Here is a 13,600-nt window from a genome sequence, read left to right on the forward strand (position 1 = left end):
TTTGGAACCTGTCCATTGTTCCAAGTCCAGTTTTAACTGTTGCTTCTTGACATGCATACAGGTTTCTCAGGGGGCAGTTCAGGTGGTATGGTAGTTCCATCTCTTTAAGAATTTTCCACAGCTTGTTGTGATCCACACAGTCAAAGGCTTTGGCATAGTCAATGAAGCAGAAGTAGATGTTTTTCTAGAACTCTCTTGCTTTATCTATGATCCAACAGATGTTGGCAATTTGATGTCTGGTTCCTCTGCCTTTTCTAAATCCAGCTTGAACATCTGGAAATTACTGATTCACCTACTGTTGAAGCCTGCTGCTGCTGCTGCTAAGTCGCTTCAGTTGTGTCTGACTCTGTGCGACCCCATAGATGAGCCCACCAGGCTCCTCCGTCCCTGGGATTCTCCAGGCAAGAACACTGGAGTGGGTTGCCATTTCCTTCTCCAATGCATGAAAGTGAAAAGCCAAAGTGAAGTCACTCAGTCCTGTCCAACTTGTTGCAACCCCATGGACTGCAGCCTACCAGGGTCCTCCGTCCATGGGATATTTCAGGCAAGAGTACTGGAGTGAGTTGCCATTGCCTTCTCCAACTGTTGAAGCCTAGCTTGAAGAATTTTGAGCATTACTTTGCTAGCATGTGAAATGAGTACAATTGTGTGGTAGTTTGAACATTCTTTGGCATTGCCTTTCTTTGGGATTGGAATGAAAACTGACCTTTTCCAGTCCTGTAGCCACTGCTGAGTTTTCCAAATTTGCTGTCTTATTGAGCGAAGCACTCTAAGAGCATCATCTTTTAGTCTTTGAAATAGCTCAGCTGGAATTATAAAAATTTTAATTCTCCGCCAAAATCTAATTTCAAAGGTCAGGATTTGTGGTTTGTTTTACCTCTTATCAACAGTGTTTATCTAGAGCCTTGTATATAGTAAGTGCTTAAGAATTATTGTTAGGTGAATGAATGAATCAAAATCTGAGGTCTCAAAAGTACATGTATTTTATAAAAAACACAAAGCACTATGAAAATTCTTAAGTTTATAGCAAAGTTATAAAAACATACATGATAATCACATCTCTAAAAATTCAATGTTTACTCTAAATACTAGAACTGTTTTCTTAGGAATGAAGTAAATCTTTCATCAAATATCTTCCTAAAACTTTACAATTTTATCTCTCAGCCTCCCTTAATCCTAATCGCATAATAAGACTTATTAAGTCTAATTGCTCTTTGAGCAGACTTTTGATTATTTACCCTCAGGCTACATTGCAGATTCCAAGTTGTTCTGCACAGTTGTAGTTACCATATGTTTTGATTAATCTAATTCTGTTAGCTGGCTGTTTACTGAGTGGTCTTAGTGTCAATCAATTATCCTGCTAGCTCATGCATCAAAACAATTAGAATGGGATTCAGTTCTCAAGGTGTAGTCATTGGGGTATTTTATCACACATTTCCAAACTATTAGAGTATAACCAGAAAAAGACAAATAGGAGATTTTTAAATGTAGTTTTATCACTGATAATAAATACAGAACTACTGGGGAATCATCTATGTGGCTAACATTACGAGCAAAGGATAAGGGTCTTGGAAAACTTGAAAAAGACTTGAAGAATGAAGCTCTGTAGATCTAAGTAAATGGAAAAATAATCAACACAAATTGATATTTTCTTTCAAATGCACCAGAAACTAGGCTTCTCTAGTTAACACAGAAATTGTCCTTCACCAGGTCACTACATTAGATATGGTCTCCTAGCAATATTTCTTCAAAGAAATAGTTAAAGTGTTTTTTAAAAAATTCAAAAACATAATCTTATTCCTCAATAATTAGTTATCATGTTTTTATTCAAAACTCTTGCAGAATTTGACTAATTCTATATGCATTGCTTTGCACATTTTATTTCACTCTTCCCCCATTTCCTGAGTCATTGCCTCATGCTGCTAAAGACATTACACAAAAAAGGAAAAGATGATACAGCTCCTGGGCTCACAGTCTTGTGGCTGGGGATTAAAACAATGAATCCATGCCCTAAGGGAGCAAATATCTCAAAGCATAACACATTAGATTAATCAGAACTAGGTGTTTCAAGAATACTGAGCATTTTATTTTCCACAATAATAAGAATTTGCTTTCAATATACCAGAGACTGTTTTAAAGACTGAAGATGCATTGAGTCATATAGATCTTGTAAGAATACTATGAGTTGGCTGCTATTGCTGCTGCTAAGTCACTTTAGTTGTGTCTGATTCTGTGCGACCCCATAGACGGCAGCCCACCAGGCTCCCCCGTCCCTGGGATTCTCCAGGCAAGAACCCTGGAGTGGGTTGCCATTTCTTTCTCCAATGCATGAAAGTGAAAAGTGAAAGTGAAGTCGCTCAGTCGTGTCCCACTCTTAGCGACCCCATAGACAGTAGCCTACCAGGCTCCTCTGCCCATGGGATTTTCTAGGCAAGAGTATTGGAGTGGGTTGCCATTGCCTTCTCTGACCTAAGGCACAGACAGGCTGAATAATTTGCAAAAGGCACTGAATTAACAAATGACTTTCAGTTCAGTTCAGTCACTCAGTCGTGTCCAACTCTTTGCGACCCCATGAATTGCAGCACGCCAGGCCTTCCTGTCCATCACCAACTCCCGGAGTTCACTCAAACTCAATGTCCATTGAGTCGGTGATGCCATCCAGCCATCTCATCCTCTGTCGTCCCCTTCTCCTCCTGCCCCCAGTCCCTCCCAGCATCAGAGTCTTTTCCAATGAGTCAACTCTTCACATGAGGTGGCCAAAGTACTGGAGTTTCAGCTTTAGCATCATTCCTTCCAAGGAACACCCAGGACGGATCTCCTTTAGAATGGACTGGTTGGATCTCCTTTCTTTGCTGTACTGTAAACACAGAACCTTTTTTTTAAAGCACTCTATATTACCAGGGTGGTTCTCAAACTCTACAGCCTGTGTGAGAATCACCAGCTGGGTTTGTTAGAACACAGATTGTTGGGTTCTGTGCCTAGAGTTTCAGACTGAGTAGGTGTCACTGGGGCCTGATAATTTGCATTTTTTAAGTTACCAGGAGACGCTATGCTCCAAGTCTAGAGACTACACTTTGAGAACCACTGCAGTATTGTATTAAACTCCAAACCTCTATCATTTGCCTCAGTCTTTTTTAGTCTATCCACCATTTTCCCACTGTCTTAACTCTCAGCAGGAAGGCTCTTCAATTCCCAAAGAAAATAGGACACTTCTTTCAACTTATTTCTCATCTCTCATCTCCTCCTTCAACTACATCTAACTGTTATTGTCCCTCATTATCTCCTGTTCCACATATGTGAAAGCTTTCTGCTCAAGCTCAGTTTTCCCAAATGCGGACTTCATTACTGTCACCCTCTTGGGATCTTATTTAATAACATGTATCAGTAAGCTGAATAAGCAAGACTTGTGCATCCAGTTACGACACAACTTATTTTTGTCTCCCATCTTTACATTTATTGAATGGAAAAGTCCCTCTCCTCCACCACTACTGTGATAAAAATCCAAACAATCCATAACTTTTCCAGTTATTTGTAGAAAACTAATCACTTTAAATCACAAATCCTATATCTACTAAATACTAGTTCAGTCCTAAATAATAGTCAAAACTCTGAACTTTTATCTAAGCTGAAGCTACTTCTATTGCAGGCAGGCAGGCCACCAAGGAAAGGAATGTGGCAGACTGTGTTTCTTTCTTTCTTTTAAATATGGACCATTTTAAAAGTCTTTATTGAATTTGTTACAATATTGACTCGTCTATGTTTTCTTTTTTGGGCTGAGAGGCATGTGTGATCTCAGCTGCCTGACCAAGGATTGAAGATGCACCTACTGCATTGGAAGGTGAAGTCTTAACCACTAGACTGCCAGGGAAGTACCTAGACTGTGTTTCTTAACTCTCTCCTCTCCCACTAGGAAAGGGAAAGTGGAATATTCTTACTTGGTTAATGCTGTTGTAAGATGTTTTATGTTTTCTAGCCCTGTTGTATCTTCATTGGTTTGCTGTGTGTTCTTCAGAAGCTCCCCAGGTGGGCACTTTCCACTGTAGCTGTCACATGTGGCCATGAATCGCTCCTTTCATGGCTCCTGATTTCCTGGAGACTCACTCTCCATAGACCCCTCTACTCATTTGCACTTCAGGTAATCCCCTTGGTAAGAGCCAATGTCTACATGCCGGTTCTTGGTTGTAAACCATACGGGTTCAGAGGTAATCCTAACACATCCTTAGCCCTGGCAAATTCTGAGAAGGGACTTTCTTACCAGATGTGCATAGGGAGGCTTGCACTTAGTGTGCGTTGGGCACCACTAGCTCCCTGTGCCCTGTGACTAAAGTGAAAGTCACTCAGTCGTGTCCAGCTCTTTGTGACCCCATGGACTACACAGTCCATGGAATTCTCCAGGACAGAATACTGGAGAGGGTAGCCTTTCCCTTCTCCAGGGGATCTTCCCAACCCAGGGATTGAGCCCAGGTCTCCCACACTGCAGGAGAATTCTTTACCAGCTGAGCCACAAGGGAAGTCCAAGAATACCAGAGTGGGTAGCCTATACCTTCTCCAGCAGATCTTCCCAACCTGGGAATCTAACCGGGGTCTCCTGCATTGCAGGTGGATTTTTTTTTTTTTTTTTTACCAACTAAGCTATCAGGGAAGCCCCTGTGACTAAAGGGAACCCATGCCATGGCCTCAGAGAAGCCTAGGAAATCTAAGCTGATATCTTTACAAGGGACGTGGTACCTCACTTTAGGATTTCACATCTACTGTTCCTCTGCCATCCAGGGGAAATTTCCAAATAAAATTTCTATTACCAAATTATTCACCACTTTGTATAATTATCCTCAAACAGCTCTTTCTTTCCATGGGGTGTGATAATATGCTCAAATTAGAAAAACATATTCTTAACCTCTTCTCTCTCTATTTTCAGCCGTCTATATATTATTTCTCCATTTCTTCAAGTTTCAATTACTTCCCATCACATGGAAATATGATTTTAGCCCTTTTCACTCTCTGAAAGTTGCCAGTGATTTCCTAGTTGCTCTCTCCTGTGGATATTTTTCAGCTCTTATCACAGCTGACTTCTCATTGGCAATTCTTAGTATGAACAGTTCCCTTCCTGGAGTCTTTCTTTATTGACACTGCTTTCCCCTTCTTTCTTTATGGTCCCCTCTATCATTCAGAGTCTTCATTGTTTTTATTTTTTTCCACACTATCCCTTAAATAGTAGAGAGTGTATTCAGGTTTTCACCATTAAGATCTTGCTATCTATATCCTATCTATTATCCTTTTTAGGCAATAGAATGAGTGGTGAATCACCATTCACACAGCTTTACCATTTAACACACCACTACCAATAACTCACAAACTGATTTTCACTAGATTTGCACTCTCTGTCTCAAATTTAACATCTGAAACACCAAACTCCAAATCTACTCTTCTACCTTTATTTCCAGTCAGCTCTTCAGTAGCACTCAATCCTTCTATTACCTCTAGAATTTGGTCTTCAATTCTACTTTTTAAGAAGTAGCAGCTAGCATCACCAGTAGCAACCACCACCTACTGCAGAGTAACTATACACTACACAAGTATTTATAGATAAGGACACCTGTTTAGAAGTTAAATAACTTGCCCAAGTCATTTAACTCTTAGCTGACAAGGCCAGGATTTAAATCCAGATCTAGGCAGGTCTTCCATGCTGTTCTTCTAGTAGCTCCGGAGTCTGAAAGTGAAGTGAAAGTTTGATTGCTCAGTCTTGTCCGACTCTTTGCGACCCAGTGGACTGTAGACCATTAGGTTCCTCTGTCCATGGAATTCTCCAGGCAAAAATACTGGAGTGGGTTGCCAGTTCCTTTTCCAGAGGATCTTCCTGACTCAGGGACTGAACCTGGGTCTCCTGCAGTGAAGCCAGATTCTTTACCATCTGAGCCACTCCTCCTATGTCCCAGCTTTAATGTTCACTTATAATTTTGAATAAAATCCAACTTTGTTTCCATTGCAAGCGAAGACCTAATTATCTGGCTTCTATGTCCTTCCTCCTTAATCTCTTCCTACCTACCCATAAAACAGCTGGACTGCAAGCATACAACTTCTTGCATTTGGATTCAAATTTCAGTGAAATGTTGTCCCTTCTAGCTAGAATGACTAACAATGAGATAACCTTCAGGACTCAGGCTGCTGAGGTGACTTTCCTCTGTTTTCACAAAGCATCCTGGATATCTTCTCTCATAATACTTACCATAGACTATTACAAGCCTTTCTTAACGTTTACTTGAATCACCCACCACTAAACACATGTACTCTATTGGTCTTTAGCAAAAAGGACTGGGCTTACTTTGTCTTAGGAGATTAATAAACTAGAGTATATTTTCTAATTGATATGTATTTACAAAATACTAATCTAAATTACTCCTATTATTTTAGGTACCAAAATCTATGAAAGAGTTAAAAAGAGAAACTCTGTCAGAAATTCAATACATGATTTTGTACCTACTGAACGCATTAAAATAACTGTATATGCTGCTGCTGCTGCTAAGTCGCTTCAGTCGTGTCCGACTCTTCACGACCCCATGGACTGCAGCCTACCAGGCTTCTCCATCCATGGGATTTTCCAGGCAAGAGTACTGGAGTGGGGTGTCATTGCCTTCTCCAAAATAACTGTATATATTTCATTTAAAAATATTATAGTGATATAATAAAAATAGGCCATAAAAGGTTCTATTTTATGGTGAAATTTTTTAAGCACAAATATCCATCCTCTCCATGCTTCATGAAGCAGAACTCTGAGATTTGAAATAAATTATTGTGCAATTACTTGGGATGAGTCAAAACTCCTTTTTGGTAACAATTTACATTCTACTTGAGGCACCCCTCTGTGCAAAAGTGGTGAGAGACAAATCAAGTTCCCAGATTTTCATAACAAATGTTAGCTCTAATATAGACTTACATCATGTTTAAACAATATGCATTACTATTGAATCAACAGCATAGAACACTGGCACTTCAGACTCATCACAGAATCTAGTCCTGTACTGACTACAGTTTAATTCTAAAACAAACTCATGTTAATCTATAGTATCTGGGACAGACTGTTCAAGGAACAGGCTAACTCTTGCTTTAGTTTTTTATATTCTGTCCAAGGGCTAATTTAGAGTATAAATTCTCAAAGTTTAGATAATCTCTAAAATATTTACTTGCTTGCTTGCTATGTTGCTCCAGTCACATCTGACTCTTTGTGACCCCATGGACTGTAGCCCACCAGGCTCCTTTGTCCCTGGAATTCTCCAGGCAAGAATACTGGAGTGGGTTGCCATTCCCTTCTCCAAGGGATCTTCCCAACCCAGGGATCAAACCTGGGTCTCATGCATTGCAGGCAGATTCTTTACTGTCTGAGCTACCAGGGAAGTCCTAAAATATTTACTAATGGCATTTAGTTCTTGGTTTTTATAAATGGGTGATAAAAATATTGGAGAAATTTTCCCATTATTCTTCAAAATTACATTGCAATTATGTTACTTTAAAACTGTCTGTAAGGATTCATTTAATAAAGTATATATAAAATTCAATACTAGGAAATAATTTGTTTTTCCAGATGAACTGGTCTGCATTCCTTTATCAAATAATTAAAATCACAGCACATGGCATATTGTCCCTGTGATTTTGATTACAAAAAAAATAAAATTGCTTATAATTTAATTTTTATTCCCTATGTTTGGTCACATTTTGATGCTGAAATCATCCTCAAGTCATTTTCATTTACACAATAAGTAGGAAATAAAAATAAAGTGAAAAATACATATAAACCTATATACACATTGACAGTAACAAGCAAATTTTGTTTTTTAAGACAACCCACTCCAGTACTCTTGCCTGGAAAATCCCATGGATGGTTCAATTAGGTCTAGTTAAAGATGATTTCTCAATAATTATAGTGTTAGAGAAAGTGAAAACATCAAAGTTCACTCTGTGATAACTTTCCAGAAAGCCTAGGATTCAGTACAGCATTTATTGAATATCTTTTGACTATAAAGTATTTATTTTCTGTTTGACACACTTTATTAAAAACTTCCAAGCAGGTTTATGTCAAAAAAGTAAAAACTTAACCAGAGGTAATAGGGGAAGTTTGCTGCTGCTGCTAAGTCGCTTCAGTCATGTCCGACTCTGTGCGACCCCATAGACAGCAGCCCACCAGGCTCCCCCATCCCTGGGATTCTCCAGGCAAGAACACTGGAGTGGGTTGCCATTTCCTTCTCCAATGCATGAAAGTGAAAAGTGAAAGTGAAGTCACTAAGTCGTGCCGACTCTTAGTGACCCCATGGTCTGCAGCCCACCAGGCTCCTCCATCCATGGGATTTTCCAGGCAAGAGTACTGGAATGGGGTGCCATTGCCTTCTACGGTGACTTAAAAGTGAAAAAAAAGGCCCTTATGAAAATGCCAAAGGATAAATTTTGACAAGAACTCCTTTTTAGTGGAAATATTAGTTGTTAAAATTAGTACAATAAAGTATTTAAAGTATTTAAGAGAAAACATACTATTAAAACATCTCATCAGAGTCACCTTATTCCAGTTCAGGCAAGAGTCCTAGAGTGTGCCCGGCAGGGTTACAGGAAGTGAGGCTCTCAGGTTCTGCCTGCTGGAGGCCAGTATGGTCTGTTTGCTGCGATCACTGTCCAGCAGTCAGGAGTTCTGCCACATTGCTTGAAGGCCTTAGAGTACTTCTTTCGCCTACTGTGCTTACAATCACTTCATTTAAGCTAGTCTATCAGCTGCTTTGCCACCCTGCTGTTATCCATCTTCTACACATGTCCAGTCCAGTAAATCTGAATCTCAGTGAGCTTCCCTTCCACGCTGATGTCCCAGGACCCTGCTGTTGTTGACCTTGTCTTGCTATTAGATGTTAAGTGTGACTTGCAGGCAAAGTTTATAAAACTGTTCCAGAAACTGTGGGATTATTTTCTTCAGATATTCATTTCCAATTTTCAGATATTCATTTCCAATTCATCTACTAAAGAAGTTTTGGCATTGGCATTATTTAGTCCTAGACTTTTCTCTTTGAATAAATGTAAAGCTTGGTTCCAGCTTCCCAGGTGGCAGTAGTGGTAAAGAACCTGCCTGCCAATGCAGGAGTCACAAGAGATGTGGGTTCGATCCCTGCGTCAGGAAGATGCCCTGCAGGAGGGCATGGCAACCCACTCCAGTATTCTTGCCTGGAGAATGCCATGGATAGAGGAGCCTGGTGGGTTACGGTCCATAGCGTCGCAGTCAGACACAACTGAAGTGATTTAGCATGCATGCAGATAAAGGCTTGATTTATGTCATATTTCTGTATAGTAGTAGCATTAATTGCTCAGTTGTCCTGACTCTTTGCGACCCCATGGACTGTGGAGCACCAGGCTCCTCTGTCCATGGGATTCTCCAGGCAAAAATACTGGAGTGGATTGCTATTCCCTTCTCCAGAGGGTCTTCCCGACCCAGAGACTGAACCCGGGTTTCCTGCATTGCAGGCAGATTCTTTACCGTCTGAGCTACAGGGAAGATCAATTCTGTACACTTACCTTGCAAAATGTATCCTACTTAATGAAACCACTCTCAATTTGGGAGTTTAGCAAGGTCTATACATGACATTAAGGGAATATTTCATCTATTTCTATAGTATTCTGTTCAATTTTTGTCTTCTAAAATCTACCAGATTGTCATTGTTGATTCTGCTGAGCAAGCAAATAACAATTCATAAAGTCTGCTTATCAATGAGTGTGGTAATACAGGCAGCTAGAGTTAGTGTATGGAATGTTTATATATGTTCAGCAGCCACCTGGGTCATCTGAACGTTCTTAAATTATATCTATAAGTTTCCATATTTTTTAAGTAATGTAAAAAATGGGTGGTACAAATAATTCACATACATTCTTAGTTTATTATTTAATTATCTTTATATTATTTGTTTGGTAACACAATAATATTTGCTTCTGATGACAGTTCCTTCAAGACTGATGTTTTACTTCATATTAGTATTTCAAATCAAAACAAACAAAAATATATCTCTTGGCATCTTCAGATTACTTCATGTCATACACTTTGAGATTTAGGAAAACAAGTTATCACCTATAAGGGGAATGCATGAGAGTGTGCTTTGAAAGGCAGAGTTGTAGACTTTTGACTGGAACCAAAGAGTCTCTTGATGAAAGTTAAAGAGGAGAGTGAAAAAGCTGGCTTAAAACTCAATATTCAAAAAACTAAGATCATGGCATCTGGTCCCATCACTTCATAGCAAATAGATGGGGAAACAATGGAAACAGTGACAGACTTTATTTTCTTGGGATCCCAAGTCACTACAGATGGTGACTGCAGCCATAAATTAAAAGTCGCTTGCTCCTTGGGAGAAAAGTTATGACCAACCTAGACATAATATTACAAAGCAGAGACATTACTTTGCCAACAAAGGTCCATCTAGTCAAGGCTATGGTTTTTCCAGCAGTCATGTATGGATATGAGTGTTGAACCATAAAGAAGACTGAGCACCAAAGAATTGATGATTTTGAACCATGGTGTTGGAGAAGACTCTTGAGAGTCCCTTGGACTGCAAGGAGATAAAACCAGTCAATCCTAAAGGAAATCAGTATTTCCTGAATATTCATTGGAAGGACTGAAGCTGAAGATGAAGCTACAATACTTTGGCCACCTGATGTGAAGAGCTTACTCAGAAAATATCCTGCTGCTAGGAAAGATTGAAGGCAGGAGGAGAAGGGGATGGCAGCGGATGAGATGGTTGGATGGCATCATAGATTCGAGGGACATGAGTTTGAGCAAGTTCCAGGAGATAGTGAAGGACAGGGAAGCCTGGCGTGCTACAGTCCATGGGATCACAAAGAGCTGGACACGGCTGAGTGACTTAACAACAACAGAAAGATATTGAGCATAGGAATAAGGGATTTTAAATCGCTGGCTCTATTGTTACAGAGAGAGACAAGAAACCAAATTGTGATGAAAATAATATGTATCTCAAGTATTAGTTTACACTACTCAAAGTTAAAAATCTTCAATTCTCAAAAAGAGTACAAGCTAAATACTCCTGAATTGTATAAAATTGAAGTATCCTTAAGACATGAATAAGCTTGGCTCAAAATAGATAGTTGTATTGATAGCCCGTTTCCCCAAACCTAACACATAACATACATATGCATACTATAAAAATACGTATACTATAAAAATATGTATACTTATATATATATTTTTAAAGTTTTTAAACAGTATTATCAATAACATTTGCATTTACTGTAACGAAGTGTGTTATGTTTTCTTTTCAGCTAGTTTAGCAATTTCTTTAGAGCAGCAAGAGGACTTTTACTTCAGGTAAAGATATCATTTGTGTCCAAAGATGTCTTAAAACTTAGCTACTTAATGAAAGATCCTAAAGGAAAAGGAAAAAAAAAAAACTCTAAGAAAAATATTTCCCACCTGTGGAATATTTCTATATACATTTTCATATAAGGGTAGCAAGAGCTTATAATAAAGTATAGCATCATTTATAGACCACAGACTTCTTAATTCAAATAATACCTGTAAATAATTAAAGAAACACAGTTTGGAAAACAATGACCAAAAATATAAACCAAGATACACTGCTCTTCACAACTATTCAACAGAGTTCTTTATGACTGTGTGTGTTCTTATTCAGATATGATATCTAGATAGCTACCACAAAGTCCAAAGTCTTTAAATTTGATCTATGTGATTGCCAATCCCATCCTAATGCACTATTTCAAAATGTTAACTATAACGCAAACAATATTCTTACTTAAAAAAAAAATTGGCATAAAATTTCAAAAAAATGTTATTTGAACACAAGACCATAAATGTATAAGACTGTCATGAAAAATCAAACTGCCACATTTAACCATGCCCCTTTCTCTCCATTTAGGAAGAACCATTATTAAAAATTTAAAGAAAAAAGTCAGAATTACAGCTGATTCCTCCACCTTTTACAAGCAGGTAAAGTTTAGAAAGCAAGAGGATTGATTGTATTCCAAGCTTCTACCTCATACAAGGTGAATATGATACGCATGGTGCTCTGTGAAGTCCTTTAACGTTCTGCCACAAAAAGTATAACTTTAAGTCTTTGTTTCCTGATCTAGTGGAAAGAACACGTCATGGGGAATCAGAAGTCATATGGCTTGGCTACTGGCCAGATATGTGACCACAGGCAAGTCCTACACCCTCTGAATGTGGTCAAATGTAACATGTCCAAGGTTGCTATAGAAGACTTTGACGTACTTTCCAATGCTGACATTCTGTCATTTCAGTTGGGTAACAGGATGAACTACAGCAGCAGTCCCCAAAGTTTTTGTCACTTGGGACTGGTTTCTTGGAAGACAGTTTTTTCATGGACCAGGTGGGTGGTGGAAGGAGACGGTTTCAGGACGATACAAGTGAATTATATTTATTTTGCTGCTGCTGATCTGACAGGAGGCAGAGCTCAGGTGGTAACGCCATTGATGGGGAGCAGCTGTAAATACAGATGAAGCTCTGCTTGCTCATTCACTCACCACTCACTTCCTGACGTGCGGCCTGGTTCCAAACAGGCCTCAGCCCAGTACTGGTCCATGGCCTGGGAGTTGGGGATCCCTAAACTATAGGACTCTATGTTGTCCCTCACTAATCAGAAGTACATAAAAGAAGTATACCTGCATATGTATAACTAAATCTTTTAACTGTATAACTGAAATTAATACATTGTAAATCAATTATGCTCCAAATAAAACTTTTAAAAAACAAGAAAACAAAAAAAGAAAATAAAATTTTGTGTGTAAGATGTATGAAAACACACAGATTTACTAATTCTTTGCAAGGGGCAAGGAACCCCAAACAAATATTATAATCATGACAAATAGATTCTGCTTTGCTACTGTGCTTTTAAAAAAGCAAACACATTTCATCTAGATACAAAAGTATATGGTGGTGGTGGTGGTTTAGTCACTGAGTCGTGTCCGACTCTTGCGACCCCACCAGGCTCCTCTGACAATGAGATTCTCTAGGCAAGAACACTGGAGTAGGTTGCCATTTCCTTCTCCAGGGGATCTTCCCGACCCAGGAAACGAATCCACGTCTCCTGCATTGCAGGCAGATTCTTTACCGACTGAATTACGAGGGAAGACCTACACGGTAGGTCTATATGATGTTGCTAATCATTTGTTTCTTCATATAGCTGTTCAAAGATGTTCAAAATGTGTGCTAAATTCTTGCCTTGATAAGACATTTGACAGTAACTGTTAAAATTGTGCTTGAATCTTGAAAGATTTTTTTATAACATGACATGGAGAATTGAAATAAAAACAAAACTACCAGCTTCATGCTACATTTTGGGCTGCTACTAGTAAATACTTGTGCAAATTAGAAGTCAAATTAGAAGTCAAAAAAAGAAGTCATCATTTCTGGGAGGATGAATTATAAAAGGTGTCCTTTTTGAGAAGACTAAATCGAAAAAGCAGCCCCATTTGGACTATTAACAAAAAAGCACCCTCTGTTCCAGCTGACATGGCTGGGCAAGCAGGGATGGGCTGTGTTTCAGGATCTAGTGTTCCTTTCACTCAGGGCTCTATGTCAGTATCGGGGGCTCTA

The 13,600-nt window shown here is 39.0% G+C and overlaps 1 protein-coding gene across 7 annotated transcripts in view; it reads right to left on the reverse strand.

Annotated features, from left to right (window-relative positions):
- NLGN1 (neuroligin 1) overlaps window positions 1-13,600 on the reverse strand; it is a 957,229-nt gene that overhangs the window by 339,557 nt on the left and 604,072 nt on the right. The window lies entirely within an intron of this gene.

This window comes from Bos taurus, chromosome 1, assembly GCF_002263795.3.
Source record: "Bos taurus isolate L1 Dominette 01449 registration number 42190680 breed Hereford chromosome 1, ARS-UCD2.0, whole genome shotgun sequence".
Lineage (NCBI taxonomy): Eukaryota > Metazoa > Chordata > Mammalia > Artiodactyla > Bovidae > Bos > Bos taurus.